Source organism: Equus asinus, chromosome 10, assembly GCF_041296235.1.
Source record: "Equus asinus isolate D_3611 breed Donkey chromosome 10, EquAss-T2T_v2, whole genome shotgun sequence".
In the NCBI taxonomy this organism is placed as follows: domain Eukaryota; kingdom Metazoa; phylum Chordata; class Mammalia; order Perissodactyla; family Equidae; genus Equus; species Equus asinus.
In genome coordinates this window covers 81491885-81506449 of record NC_091799.1, presented here as the reverse complement: position 1 = coordinate 81506449, position 14565 = coordinate 81491885, and the positions used below count along the sequence as shown (strand labels likewise).

At 45.6% G+C, this 14565-nt stretch overlaps 1 protein-coding gene across 7 annotated transcripts in view; it reads left to right on the top strand.

Annotated features, from left to right (window-relative positions):
* Positions 1-604: 604 nt before the first annotated feature.
* RAI14 (retinoic acid induced 14) overlaps positions 605-14565 on the top strand; it is a 138251-nt gene continuing 124290 nt past the window's right edge. For 2 of the 7 annotated variants that reach the window (XM_070519804.1, XM_014831193.3), the window contains exon 1: positions 637-772. The gene's annotated coding sequence lies outside the window, so the exon portion shown is untranslated. Of the gene's footprint in view, positions 773-14565 lie in introns of all 7 variants that reach the window. The other 5 variants (XM_070519806.1, XM_070519805.1, XM_014831196.3 and 2 more) reach the window with 4 other exon arrangements.

Sequence of the window (14565 nt, the reverse complement as noted above, 5' to 3'; positions counted from 1 at the left end):
AGAGTTAGACACTTAACGCTGCTAGTTTTCTCCTGCCACCTGATGAGTGTTAAGAAACAGTCACTCCAATTGGTTCATTCCAGAGACTATGTGCACGTTCTCGTTTACTTTCTGTTCAATAACTTGGAAAATATAACCGATTTGATTCTGGTTAGAAGGCGCTTGGATCAGTGACTTTGAAAACACCCCCACGACCACAAACGACTTTGGAAGTTGACCAGAAATGAACAGTATTCGGTATCTCACGCGACCTAAACCCAGGGGTCAGAGTACCGGTGGTTTCCACGAACTTCAGGTGATGATGATGAAACAGATCCGCGGGGAAGGGTCCCACGATCCGTGGAAAACCCTAAAGCAAGCCGTGGACGCCCAGGGCGCACGGGCCCGCGGGATGGGCAGCTGCCGGGCCGGGAGCACCTCCCGCAGGTCCCGGGCGGCGGAGCGCGGGGCCGGGTCACCTGACTCGCGGAATTTGGGCCCGCGCGGGGTAGAGGGGAGGGGAATGGTTAGCACCTCCCTTCCCGCTCCCGCGGGATCCGGGTCGGCGGGGGCCGGCGCCGGGCGGCCACGTGGTGGTGCTGCCGCTGCCCCCGCCCCGCCGGCCCAGCCCGGGAGCGGCGGCGCCCACTGACCCCCGCAGCGGGGGAGGAGGAGGGACCGAGGCGCAGGAAGCCGAGCAGGAAGCGAGCCCGGCGGCCGCGTTTTCCTGGGGAAGCGGCGGGCGGGGTGGCGCAGCCAGCGGGGCCCGGGGAGCCGCTGCCGCCTCGATGGGGTGAGTGCGCGGCGCCGAGAGTTGGGAGGCTCCCCGGAGCGGGGTCCCTGGCTCGCGCCCCCTCCTTTGTGTCTGGGGCTCGGGCGAGGGAGGCTGCGAGGAGCCGGGGACCGCGAGCCAGGCGGAGCTGCTTCGCGGGGTGGCCGCGAGGGTCCCGCTAGCGCGCCCTTGTCCGCCGCCGGCCGCCAACTGTCTGCAGAGGACAGATTTGGGGTCCGAGGAAGAGGAGGATGGTGGGGATTAGATTAGAGGGGGAGGACCTGGCCAAGTTAGGAGCGGGGCTTCTTCCCGGTCCCTCGCGACTCCCAGGCCGGCTGGGGCAGGGCGCGGGGTTGCTGTGGAGGAGGCGCAGGTGGGAATGAATGACCAGACCCCGGCAGGGCGTTCTGGGTGTGCCGAGTCAGCATCCTGTCCCACCTGCCTGGTCCGCCCGGCGTCCCGCTCCCCCCAGGTCCCCGCATCTGGGCTCGACCCGTCTCGGCGCTGAACTTGGAGAAGCTGGGGAAGAAGGCGCGAGCGGGAGACTCCGGATGGCTCGGGCAACCGAGGGTCCGCTATTGTTTGCTTTCTGACTCCAGGAGCCCTTCGGCTCGCCCGAGGGTGCAGGCGAGGCCACTCCGGGCCTGCGACTGACTCCCGCCCTTCTTGTCCTCTTCTCCGCCGTAGCTCCCAGGAGGGATGCTCGAGTTGGGGCAGACGGGACCTCGGGAGCAGGGAGGATGTGAAGCCGCAAGAGAGGCTCGCTCCCGCCCGCCATTTATCCCAACCTCCGCCCAGGAGGCTGGGTACCCTCTCTAATCCACGTTTCCTTCGCTGTGGGCTTGAGCAGGTTTGTGTCTGCGGTTTAGTTTCAGCAGTTGGCAGGGTTCATCTGTGAACCCTTGGCTCACTTTCTCCTTTGCGTTTGGACCTCTCACCCGCCTAATGTGAATGGGGCCTCAGAGCCTGGAGAGGCGGCAGACTGGGCAGATGGAGCCTAGTGTAAGTGGAAGAGTTACAAGTAACCCCCTAGGGACTGGGCCTGGCCAATATATCCAAGCTTGCGCTTCTCCAGGGAGCCCAGCCCAGCGCAACTTTATTTGCAAACATTGGGGCAAATCTGCTGACTCAACGCTGCTCACCTGGACCAGAGGAGGCTTCCTTTGGCCGCAGGCTCACAGGTGATTTGGCTGGGTCTCCGTTTTCCTTACAGGATAGGACAATAGCAAGCGCCGTGGAATGGGGAAACGTAGCCAGTTCTCTGGAGAATGTGATCTCAAGACAGCAAGGGCCCGGCAGAGGGAGGAACTGGTTTTCCAGAGAGGAGAGCCTCACCTCCTTGAGGTCTGAAAAAGTTGGAGAAGCGAGAGTGCCTCATAGAGACTGTGTTTTGCTTCTCTGTCCCCAGCGTGTAGGGCCCGCCCGGTTCCAGGTGTGGCTGGGAGTTTTGTTACTGATAGATGTAATCTGATCATCTTTTCCTAATGATACGTACCAGTGTCTCCTTTTTCTTCTCTTGGGTTTTGGAAGATAGATTTTATGTGAGGAAATTTATCCAGTTTTTATAATTTTTAACCAGTGCTTGCCTAACATGGATTGGGAGAGGTGGTCCCATGTTGGGCTGTTGCAGGTTTTTCATCTATTTATTGAGATGCTTCATTTATTGTATCATTTATACCCCTTAGATTTGTTTTTTGGCTTTTTTTGGCGGGGGGGTGGGGGGTGGGGTGGGGTGGTTATAACCCTGTTGAAAAATCTCATTACTCTTATCAGTGAAATTGAATAAAAAGAATGCATGCTGGGCCCTGGAGATTGAATTAGGGGAATGATACAGTGTCCCTGCCCACCTGACAATGAATTTCTCCAGACTGCCACTTCTCGAAACATCCTTGAGACAGGTACACCTAGTATCACCCACGTTTTATTTTATTTATTTATTTTTTATTGAGTTAATGATAGGTTACAATCTTGTGAAATTTTCACCCATGTTTTAAAGGTGAGGAAACCGAGGTTTGGAGGTTAAGGGCAACTGTGCATTGGAGTTAATGGAATGTTTTGGAGGAGTTTTCTCTCTCCCTTTCTTTCTTTCAAAATAAAAATAAGCATGAAATCTTTCAGACATACATGAAAAGAGGATAGAGGAAGGCTTCCATTTTTCCACTACCTATGTTTAAGAGTTGCTAATCTTTCCATATTTGCTTCTTATCTTCCTGTTGAAAATAAACTGCAATGGAAATATTTTACCCATCCCCCCTCCTCCGCCTCCATCCTTAGGTCACCACTAATGTGAAGTTAGTCTGCAGAGTTCCCCAACATGTTTTGGTACTTCTGTATATTATGTATCTACAAACAATATCTGTAAGCTTGTGTGTTTAACATTTTACATAAATGGCATAGTTCTATATACGTACGACTTGCATTTTTAAATTTGTTGTTTTTGAGGTACATGTTGGTCTAACTTTCCCTGCTACAGAGAATTTCAGGGTATGAATAAATTGTACTCATTCCCTTGCCAAGAGAAAATTAGAGTGTTTCCAGTTTTTCACTGTTATTACAGACACTTTTTTTGCCAAGGACAGTTGATCTGTTTCCACTTTTTTACTATAACAAATAGTGCTACAATAAACATCCGAATTGTGTTTCCTTGTGTACAAGTTTCTGTTACACACCTATACAATTAATTGCTGGGTAGCGGAGTCTAGGTAAGGCTGCCTTTATTATCTCTTTCATTCCAACACAAATATTTAGGGTGCCTGTAGGGTCTCTCTTGGTTATTTGTTGAATGAAAAAGTGAAATTAATCAATTTTTAGCTCTAAGAAGATCGCTAGTTGGCTGGATTCTTTTGTTTTTTCAATTTTTTTTCCCCCTTAAATGAAAGTGCCTCTTATAAAGTTGGAGCATGAGACAAAACCGCGGTGCTGAGTTTGGGAGACTTGTGCTCAAGCCTTTTCTTGGCTGTCACTGCTGGTGTGACCTTCAGTTACTCCCTCACCCCTCTCTTCCTCATTTCTTCAAGCCTGGTAGGATGAAGGGATTTATTAAGCGTTTACAAAGGCACGTTCTTGCTCTAAGCGTTTATGAAAATATGGCTGTTAATGATGTTTTGCCCCTAATTGTAGCCCCTTCATCTGGAATCAGTTTAAGACATTTAAATACATTGGCTTCCTCATTAGTCCTTCAAATTGCCAGGCACATTCCTGCCTCAGAGCTTGTTCTCGCTGTCTGAACTCTGGACCGCTCTTTCCCTAGGTGTCTCCCTGGCTGAGCCCCGCAACCCCTCAGGTCTTTCCTCAGACGTCACCTTCACAGCACACCTTCCCTGGCCACCCGCCTGCAGCACGCCCTGCCCCCCTTCTCTGCTTTATTTTCTTCCATGGCATTTGTCACCTTCTAACTTGCTGTGTGTTTCAATGTATATTAGTAGCCTGTCTTTCCACAGTAGAATATAAACTCCTTGAAGATGGGAGTTTAGTGCCTAGAACAGTGTTGACCTACAGTAGGTACTGACATCTTTGTTGAATTAATGAATATAATGCTTTTTCTTGTGGTTTTCTACTTAGAATTTCTCCATTAGCACATATTAGATATGCTAAGTGGTGCTGGTTGTTGCCACAGCTGTAATGGAGTGCCCCAGATGTCATATTTACAGGTTCCATCAGGATAAAAACATACATCTTATAAAGAAAGCATTCTATTTAAATCTGTGTGATTCATTCCACAAAGCTCTAGTGTCTTCGGATTTTTGCTGCCAACATTTGCCTAAACGTGAATTCAGAGGAATCCATAAGTAACATGGTGCTAGGAAGCTCACCCATCTTTCTTTGATAACTTAGCTTTCCAACATTTTAAATGTGGAAGAGGCATGACCACCAAGGAAGCTGACTTTCTCTTTCACACACCATCCCTACAGACAGGCCAGCAATGGTCTGTCAACCACACTGAATTTCTAAGAATAGAAAGTGTATTTCTCTGAGTTGTTGCAGAGGGTATAGCCTTATTCCTCTGACTTTGCATTCATGTTGGTTTTATTTAAAGGTTGGCACCTGAGCTAACTGTTGCCAATCTTTTTTTTTTTCTCCCCAAATCCCCCCAGTACATAGTTGTATATTTCTAGTTGTGGGTCCTTCTAGTTGTGGCATGTGGGATGCCGCCTCATTGTGGCCTGATGAGCAGTGCCATGTCCTCACCCAGGATCCGAACCGGCGAAACCCTGGGAAACCCTGGCCGCTGAAGTGGAGCGTGGGAACTTAACCACTAGGCCACGGGCCAGCCCCTCCTTTTTTTTTTTCCGGAGGGGACAGGGGATGATGACGTTAATGTGAAGATCCAGGAGCAGCCAGTATGTAGTAGAGTATCTAGAAATACTTTAAAAACTGTCACATCGTAAAATCCTTAACTCGTGGTACTGAAAACGTTCACTGTTATGGTGCTGTGCATTATTTCGCTAGAAGCCAACTGAATTTTCTCTACCTTGCATGATGAATATAGGAGTTGACAAAGCAAAGCTAAACCCATCAAAGGCCTCTTGGGTATATTTTAAATATGCGACGTGGAAAAGGAGTCTAGATTTTTTTCCAGTTAACTATTTATATAGGTATATGATACTGATGGTATCCTTTAAAAAAAGTCACTAGTGTATTGAAGTACAACCATTGTATCCTCTGTAATAAAATGATAGAAAGAAATCAGTTTATTATGGATCCAGATCAGATTAAACTTCAAGCTGAAAACCATAAGCATAGAATTATATGATTCGTGTTAAGATGCTGCATGATTTAAAGAGATTTCTTCTTTTTGGTTTATTGCTACCCAGGAGCTGAAAAGTACAGGTGGTTTAATAAAAAAGATTGTTAATCAAACGTCACTTTCCCAACTCCAGCCATTTACAGTGAACAAAAAACTAGTCTAGTCCTTGACATCAGACTCACTGATGGGTATCGGTGAATTTAGTCAATATTTTAATAAGTAACTTTTCTGAGTGATTTAACCATGTGTTTTAAAACAAAACAGTCTTCTGTTTGATTGAGGGAAGTATGCCTCATTCTTCAATTTGATGTCCTGTGTGTCCAGTAGAGTATCTGTCACATAGTAGGTGACCAATATTTATTGAACTATACCGCCAACACACACATACTCAGGGGTCATAAAGCCCCTTATGGTAGTCACCTGATGTTGAGCTGACTAGTCTGGAGGAGAATTTAAACAATGATCATAAGACAGAGGTGTGGAGGTAGTTAGCAGCAAAATGCAGGTTGAGGTTCAGAAGATGTAGTTCTCTTCTCCTTAGACAAGTTGCTTCACCTCACTAAGCCTCATTTTTCTTACTTATAGTTAAGAAACACCTTTTCGGGGCCGGCCCCGTGGCACATCGGTTAAGTTCGCATGTTCCACTTTGGGGGCCCGGGGTTCACCGGTTGGGATCCCAGGTGTGGACATGGCACTGCTTGGCAAGCCATGCTGTGGTAGGCGTCCTACATATAAAGTGGAGGAAGATAGGCACGGATGTTAGCTTTGGAATCCCCAGGTTCAAAATCCAAGGTCTGTTGAATGACCTAGAAAAACTCATTGCCTATCTCCTGTTTACCTTTAACAGCCACCTCTTAAGGGTCAAGAGTGTAGTCGGAAGGGGTCTATTTTCTATTATGTGCCTCAGACCTGATACCCTGTCATACATGAGTCAAAAATAATTGTGGGTTTTATACCCTCAATTGGAAAACCAGTCACTGGTTGCTATGTCAACCAGTCTACAAACCACTGACCATTTTTAGCAACTACTTTTATTGGATGCAATAAAATGCTATTTAGAAGTAATAAAAAGTGGATCTGTAGTACAGTTACTTCACAGAGATCTGATGATGCTGATGGGGCTGGAGTTGCCCACCACCAGGGCAGCGTATTTCTTGGTGTACCGTAGGGCTCGCACTGTCTTCTGCTTTCCATGTGGCAGTAGTTTTCTCGCTTTGCTGTTGCCGGAGGGAACTGAGATGTCCCTGGGCCCCACCTAACAACACCCCTAAGCGAATGGGGTAGATCTTTGACTGCTCCCCCCGTGGGAGAAATATCCCCAACTTCTCTCTGTTCTGCCCTTCCCATCATGGCTCTCTGTTCTGCCCTTCCCATTGTGGCTTCCCAGCCTGATGGGGCTGCCTCCCTGGGGACCTGAGGAAGACCAGGCCACATTTCCTGGTTGGGGAGCTCACCCTCAGCTGGAAGTCTGCTCCTCCAGGGGAAATCATTCTTCCATGGGAAGCAGCCAACACTAGCAAAAGATACTGCCATTGTTAGCCACGCTCAGGGAGCTTGTCTATTGGTCCACCTTGGGCGACATCTTGTCTCTTCAGTCAAAAATTGGGCAAAGGGGTCGGCCTGGTGGTGCAGTGGTTAAGTGCACATGTCCTGCTTCTCAGCGGCCCGGGGTTTGCTGGTTCGGATCCCGGGTGCGGACATGGCACCGCTTGGCAAGTCATGCTGTGGTAGGCGTCCCACATAGAAAGTAGAGGAAGATGGGCATGGATGTTAGCTCAGGGCCAGTCTTCCTGAGCAAAAGGAGGAGGATTGGCAGCAGATGTTAGCTCAGGGCTAATCTTGCTCAAAAAAAAAAAAAAAAAAAATTGGGCAGAAAGGGATGCAGACCTGCTTGTAATGGAGGGTGAATGATGTAAGCTCTTTCAACAAGTCATTTTATTTGAATTGAACACCTTCTTTGCACCAGGCATTTTGCTGCTAGACTGTCAGCTTTGGGAGGTCCAGGCTGCTCTTACTTATTGTCGGATTTCCTATGAACAATACATGTTGATGCAGTCATTGAGTGTTAGATGATCCATGGATGAATGGCAATGCCTGCCTTTCGTGGAGTTTAGAGTTTTAGCCAAGTTAGCATGTTCCCATTCCACTATAGCGCAAGGCGGACTATTAGTGGTTGGAATGGGGTGGGGTGGGAACTCATTTTACAGCTGAGATCCAGGCCTAGGGAAGTGAAATGACCCCTTGGAAAGTGACACCCTCAGTAGGAGGCAGAGCTAGACATGCCCCTTAGTTCTGGCTGCTCCTAGCGTACAACCCCTAAATGTACTTTTCTCTTTCTCTCAGATGTAGACAGTCACCTTGGGAGTCCTAGATGTAGCTGGTTACAGTAGTTATCAGTGAAGAAGGCTGGAGAGACTTGGACAAGCTGCCTCGAGACTAGTGGGGAGTCCCAGGTGAGGCAGAGGGCATTGAGCAGCCACATGAAGGTCCGGAAAAGGATCTGGAACCCAGGCCCTTAGCATCTTGCTGAGCGAGAACCAGATAAGACTATTGGTCAAGTTTGGTCAGCTAAGAACTTCTGTGTTGGGGCCTCCTGCCTGGTGGCACAGCGGTTAAGTTCACACGTTCTGCTTTGGTGGCCCGGGGTTTGCCAGTTCGGATCCCCGGTGCGGACATGGGACCTCTTGTCAAGCCATGCTGTGGCAGGCATCCCACGTATAAAGTAGAGGAAGATGGGCGCAGGTGTTAGCTCAGGGCCAGGCTTCCTCAGCAAAAAGAGGAGGATTGGCAGTAGTTAGCGCAGGGCTAATCTTCCTCAAAAAAAAAAAAAAAAAAAACTTCTGTGCTGATTCTCTTAATTTGACAAGAATGCGCACATAATTAGAAAATCTCCTATGAAAGTCGACACGTTGGTGATTAATCATTTTTCATGAATGAAAGGGGGTACTAACTTGTGGACAATTATGACCCACAGTCATTTCACTGCTGGGTGAAGCTGTCCAAAAGGCTCGTGGACAGTGGGTTGCATTTTGCTTTCTTACAAAAGGCGGCCAGAAGGAAAATACAAGCTAGGACCCAGCCACAAACATATCTGTGGCCCTGAGGTCCTGCATGGAACCACATCAAGGGGTCCTCACCCGGGGATGGATGCTCAGTAGTTTGCCATCCATCCTCTCTCCAGGTCAGTCTCGTTTCAGGCCCAATCCACTTTCCTCATGGGTGCAAGTGACTCGAATTCTCTCAGAACCTTCTTGGCTCTTTGTTTTTGAAACAAAAAACCTTACATTTTTTGGTGGGTGGGGGTGCTGTATCATTTCTCTCTTTTGAGAAAAACGTTTTTCACGTTTCTTTCCTATGAGCTTTTTTTTTAAATTGGAAAAAACTATTCAAAATATAGGCCTAGAAGCTATAACCAATATCTGTATTCCATCTGGGGTTTCCTAGGAGTTTTTTTAAAGGAAGAATTCATTTCTGCCACCAACTGTGTGTGTACATCCGGTCAGCAATCTTGATCAGCTCCTCGGTAATTGGATTCTTTCTGTGCGGTCCTTTAAACCATGTCAGGTGTGCTGTTTGTTTATTTGTTCTATTGCTTTTCCTCTAGAGTCTCTATAAGCCAGAAAGAGATTTCCTCAAAATGCCTCCCATCCCAGCCTGTCTCCTGGCCAATCTGTTGAGGGCTGTGTTACTGTTTGGCACCAGGCTCACTTGCTTCTTCTCTGAAACAACCGCTCATTATTTTAAGTGCATACCCCTTGGAACAAAGCACGTTTGATTCTCACTACATTGCAAGTGGATGTTTATATTCAGGGTGGCAAAAGAAACAGAGCTGCTCCCTCTATCCTGTTGAGATCTGCCACAGGGTTAGGTGGCAGCCTGCTGGCCGTGGGTGCTTCTGTGTGTGGCTTCTGGAACAAAGTCACCTGCACTCCCTTGCCCCATTCCTCCTCATTGGGTGATGTGTTTTACAATTCCACTTTCATTATAATATCAGTGCTTTTAATTGTCCTGAAGAATTGCAGTATTTCCTTTTTTACAGCTTGGAAAGAGTTGTTATACAGGATATTAGAATAATTTCCTAAGGAACAGAAATGTCCTGATGACAGAGAAACATCTAAGTATCTAGAAGTTCTGCTTTTCCAAATTGTTGCCAAAACATGGACACCTCCACCCCAATCTGTAGTTTACCAGCTCCGCTGAATATAAATAGCCACTTCGCTTGTTTGTAATTGTCTTTACATTTTCTCCGTTATTGATTTGGTATCCTTAGCGAGCAATATGGAAAAGGATTTTTTGACTTGTGAGTTCAATATATTTATTCATTAAGCATATGCTCCGCATTTGAAAAGGACAAAGAAATAAAAATGCTACCCTCCCTGGAATGAGGCAGGAGTGTGTGAGTGAGGGCGAACAGCCAGAAGGAATGTCTCTTCCAAGTTGGTCCATTCAGACTTCCTAGAGGAGCTCTGTTATGTGCCAGCAGCAGATCTGAGGACTGTTCCATCATTAAAAGCAACTAATTTTTTTCTTTTAAGTAGTAAAAATGTTGGTCTGCTGGCCAGACTTTATTATTATTAATATTTTCTAATATGTAGCCTATTGTTGTGTTTTGGTCTCCGGAACTGAAGCTGAGTGAAATCCAGCCTCTTCCCTTTATAAACTGTGCCGCTTTGCCCCAATAAACTTCCACTTTCCCAATCTGAAAACTAGGAATAATAGCAATAGCATCTAATTCCGAAGTAGTGTGAGCACTAAATGCGATAATACTTATTTATAACAAAATATTTAAAAAATAAAGTTTTGCAAAGTAAAACTTTTGCAAAGTCATGATTTAAGTAAATGATGGTTATTGTGGCTGTTATTATTACCAATGTTATCATGTTCTTTATCAATCTACCTTAAAGAACTGATATATTGGCCAATGATTATGCTTGCCGTTATAATCCAGAGCAGTAAAGAGGGATTGCCCCCCATATGTCATTGCAACGCATCCGCCTTGTGTCTTTTGTGCAGTTCACGACTATTTTCCCTGTATTCTCACTCCTCTCTTTGATCTTTCTATCTTTATAGCATTAGGTAATGTGGACAGTGTAAAGACATATTTCCTTTAGTAGTGACAGTCTTATTCCAAATTGCGTTCCCAACTTCCTCAGTCTCGCCAGAATTGTTTCATTCTTAATCTAGGCACAGAACAGTGAATCGTGGTTAAGATGAAGATGGTGGTACTTAGAATGATGTGAGAAGGGACGTAAATTCCCTATTGAGTCCTTTGGAATTGTCCAATTGTCAACAGAGAATAATATAGACATGTTTTTTGAACCATACACAACAGAGTAATAGTTGAGTTTGCCTACAAGTTCATCAGTCTTGAGTGAAATAAAATTGTTGGCTAATCATTCCTTCTTCTGCATGTGGCAGAGTGAATCTTTTAAAATTTAACTTTCATTGTCATTAACTTGCGGTATTTACTAGATCTGAGTTTTATGATTTTATGAGAGTAAGTGATTTTTAAACATGGTAACATGATAACATTTTTTCTGCCTGCTTTGTTGGTAATAATAAGATACTGTTATTGCTAAATGGATGCTATCATCACAGTCTTTGAAGGGAAAATCTAAATCATCACGATCTAATGGAAATAGAAGCAAGCCACAAATACAAGCCACATAGGTCATTTTAAATTTTCTAGTAACCATAAAAAAAGGAAAAATAAATTAATTGTAATATATTTTATTTTACCTAGTATATCCAAAGTATTATCATGTATTCAATATAAAACTTATTAATGATATAGTTGACATTATTTTTTCATAGTAAGTCTTTGAAATCCGTTGTGTATTTTCCACTTACAGTGCATGTCGATTTGCACTAGTCGCATTTCAAATGCTCAGTAGCCACATGTGGCTAATGGCTACGGTATTGGACAGCACTGATCTAAGTAATATGTCATCGTGAAGGTCCTGGAATCTCAGCACCACCTGACACCTAGAATACCCTCAGTAAATGCATGTTTGATTAAGCTTCCCTGTGTCTTTGCCCCGTTATCTGGGATTTTGCCCTTAGCTTTAAGCATTCTTTTAGAGAAATGAAGTAGCTTCATCACAAACTGAGTACACCTGATATAGTGGACATTTGTACTTTTGGTTTACAAATCTCTGTCTCTCTGCTTTTGTACAGGTGCATTAATCTACATGGACTTTCTTTTTTTTTTTAAACACTAAGACTGATTTTTGTAGGCAGGAGTTGTGGGTGGTCGACATTTCTACATCCCCCGTGTACTTGGCCCATAGTGGTATTCAGTGTGTATGAGTAAATGAAACAGTATGGGTTTCTTATGTTGTCTCTTAAATTGCAAGTTCTTAAGTAGCCATGCTCTTTTTAATCTGTAAACCCTACTGGCCTCAGGTGCAAGGTGTGTGGATTTGTGGACGTGTGTGGGGCACGGTAGGGGGGTGGTGTATTAAATCTTTGTTATTGTTATTGGAACATTCTCAAGCCTTTGTGTTAATGCTGTTTGCTTCTTATCCCTAAATGAGGAAAGTGGTTGCAAATTGAAAGATGGTAGGTCCAGGGTATGAAATTCAGTTAACAGGAGTTTGTTCTCACTGGGCAGACAGTTGTAGGCGCCCCATATAGCACAGACACGGGGCAGCCTCGAGCTTCTAATGAAAAAAGATCTGAAAGGCTTTTCCATTTGCGCTGCCAGGGCACCAGTGTAGCAGATCTAGGCTGGCATAGCCCCCAGGAAGTGAGGCCTTGATTGAGCCGCCGTGTCATGCTCCTCTTCCAGTTCTCTTGTTTGGAATAAATTAGCGGGGGTGACAGTGTCTTTGCATTTCATGTCTTCAGCACTACTCAAGGATTATCCCTGGGCCTTGTGGCCTCCTGGTCCAGCTGAACCCCAGCACCCCACCACACACCCCAGGGCAGCTTCCCCACTGTCTGACCCTCTCTCCTAGTGCTTTCCTATCCTGAGGGTTTTCCTTATTCATCCTTAGTTTCAGCTCCACGAGCAGCTTCCTTGTGTCCCTCCCTTGTCCCCCTCAGCTCTGTGGAGCCAAGTTGCTTGGGGAGCAGAGGAGGTAAGGTCCACCCCGTGGGCAGCCTGGACCCAGCTGTTACAGTGGTTTTTTATTACATGAGTGTTTTAAAATAGTCTAATGCTATTCATTTCCAGTTAATTGCAATTGTTTTTATTGTTGGCTGGTTCCTGTAGGAGAGCCAACGAGCAGTACATACGTTCAGAATGGAAATAGGCCAGAAGACCCACACTGGGCTTGCTGGCAGGTCTTCTGCAGTGACTGGAATGATAGCGGTAAATAGTGAATGCAGTGGTTGGTGTAGGGCTGGGAAAGGGTGTGTGTTATCAGGGAGCAGCTAATAGCCAAAGAAATGAGGGACAAGTATGCCCTCCCTGACCTGCAAGTTCAAAGGGGTCACTGTAGGTCATCCTGATATATTTAGCCCAATTAAACTCCAGAGAGTATTTATTTCACTTCTGTAGGTTCATGAAGTGAATTTAGCTACTGACTGCAGAAATGTACTCAACAGTCAGAAATGCAAACTGCAACCGTGCTGTTGAACTTCTAGGCCCATCTTTTGCTATGGGTGTGAGATGACAGCTTGAGCAAGATCGAGTAGATGAGAAGGCACCAAAGGATTTGTCAGTACTGTTAGGTTGCAAGTGACAGAAACCCAGCTTGAATTAGCTTAGGGCAGAAGGGGAGTGTCTTGGCTTATGTGACCCCAAATCCTGTGCTAAAAGGATGTGGCTATAGCAGGGCCTGGGATCCCTGGACTCAGGGCCCCCCCTAGTTCCCTCTCTCAAACCAGCTTTCTGCCCAGGGCTAGAATCGGGTCTTGGTTCAAGCTGCCGGGTCCATACTGTTCTAGCTTCTCCACCAGAGAGGAAGGTCTTGTCTTCCCTTCCCCTCTTCCTTTGCTTCCCTCCACCTGTGCCTTCCCTCATTCCAACTCTGGAAATCCCAGGGAGTCTGAATAGCCTTGCTGAGGACACACTCCCATCTCTGGGGAACAGCTACAGCCAGCATACAATGCGGTTGGTGTGGGGGTGGCCGTGGGAGAGACAGTTTTTCTAAAAGAAGACCAGAGCCATTAGCAGGAGAAGGTCTGGCACTGAGGACCAAACCAGACATGGTAGGTCCGCTAGAGCATGCAGGGTAACATTGTTATGCTAAAGGAAATGAAGCAACCTGCCTTCAAGTGAGCAAGCATCCCCTCTCTGTTGGACTGGGGATGAGAAACATGCTGTTTTGAATATATGGTGTTCAAATGACATGTATTCTGCTGTCGGGGCAGCAGAAATAATTTCTGTGCTCTCCATCCACTCCTTCACTTCTGCTGCTAGGGCATCAGAGTTCACAGAATCTGTTTTATTAACTTAATTTCCTCCTTATTCTGAAATGTATTTGAGACACTAGATGACTGGGCAGAGATTCAGTAGGCCAGACAGAACTATTGTGATCAATGTAAATGACATTTCCAACATTCTAGAATTTGGAGAGTCCAAGTTATTCCCATTTTGAAACTGAGTCAAAGAACTGATGAAATATGCAGTAAGCCAACATTTGGCAATTAAATCTTCCTAGAGTAAAAACAAGAATTAAATACAACCATACATGGAGCCTACACTCTCCCTCCCTCTAAAGATATTTTTCACTACCTAACAGCTTTGTGTATGTATCTCCCTGTTCACTTTTTGTTATTTGATCTTTTTAAAAACAGCTTCGCTGAGATATGATTTACGTTCCATAAACTTCACCAATTTTAGTATACTCTTCAATAATTTTTAGTAAATGTATAGAACTGTGTCATCATTACCACATCCAGTTTTAGAATATTTCCGTTACCCCAAAAAGATCCCTCATGCCCATTTGCAATCACGCTTTCTTACCATTCCCAGCCCTAGACAATCACTAATCTGCTTTCTGCCTGTAAATGTGCCTATTCCAGACCTGTCATACACATGGAATCTTACGGTATTAGGTCTTTTATGTCAACCTTCACTTAGCACGATGGTTTTGAGCTTCACCCCTGTTGCAGCATG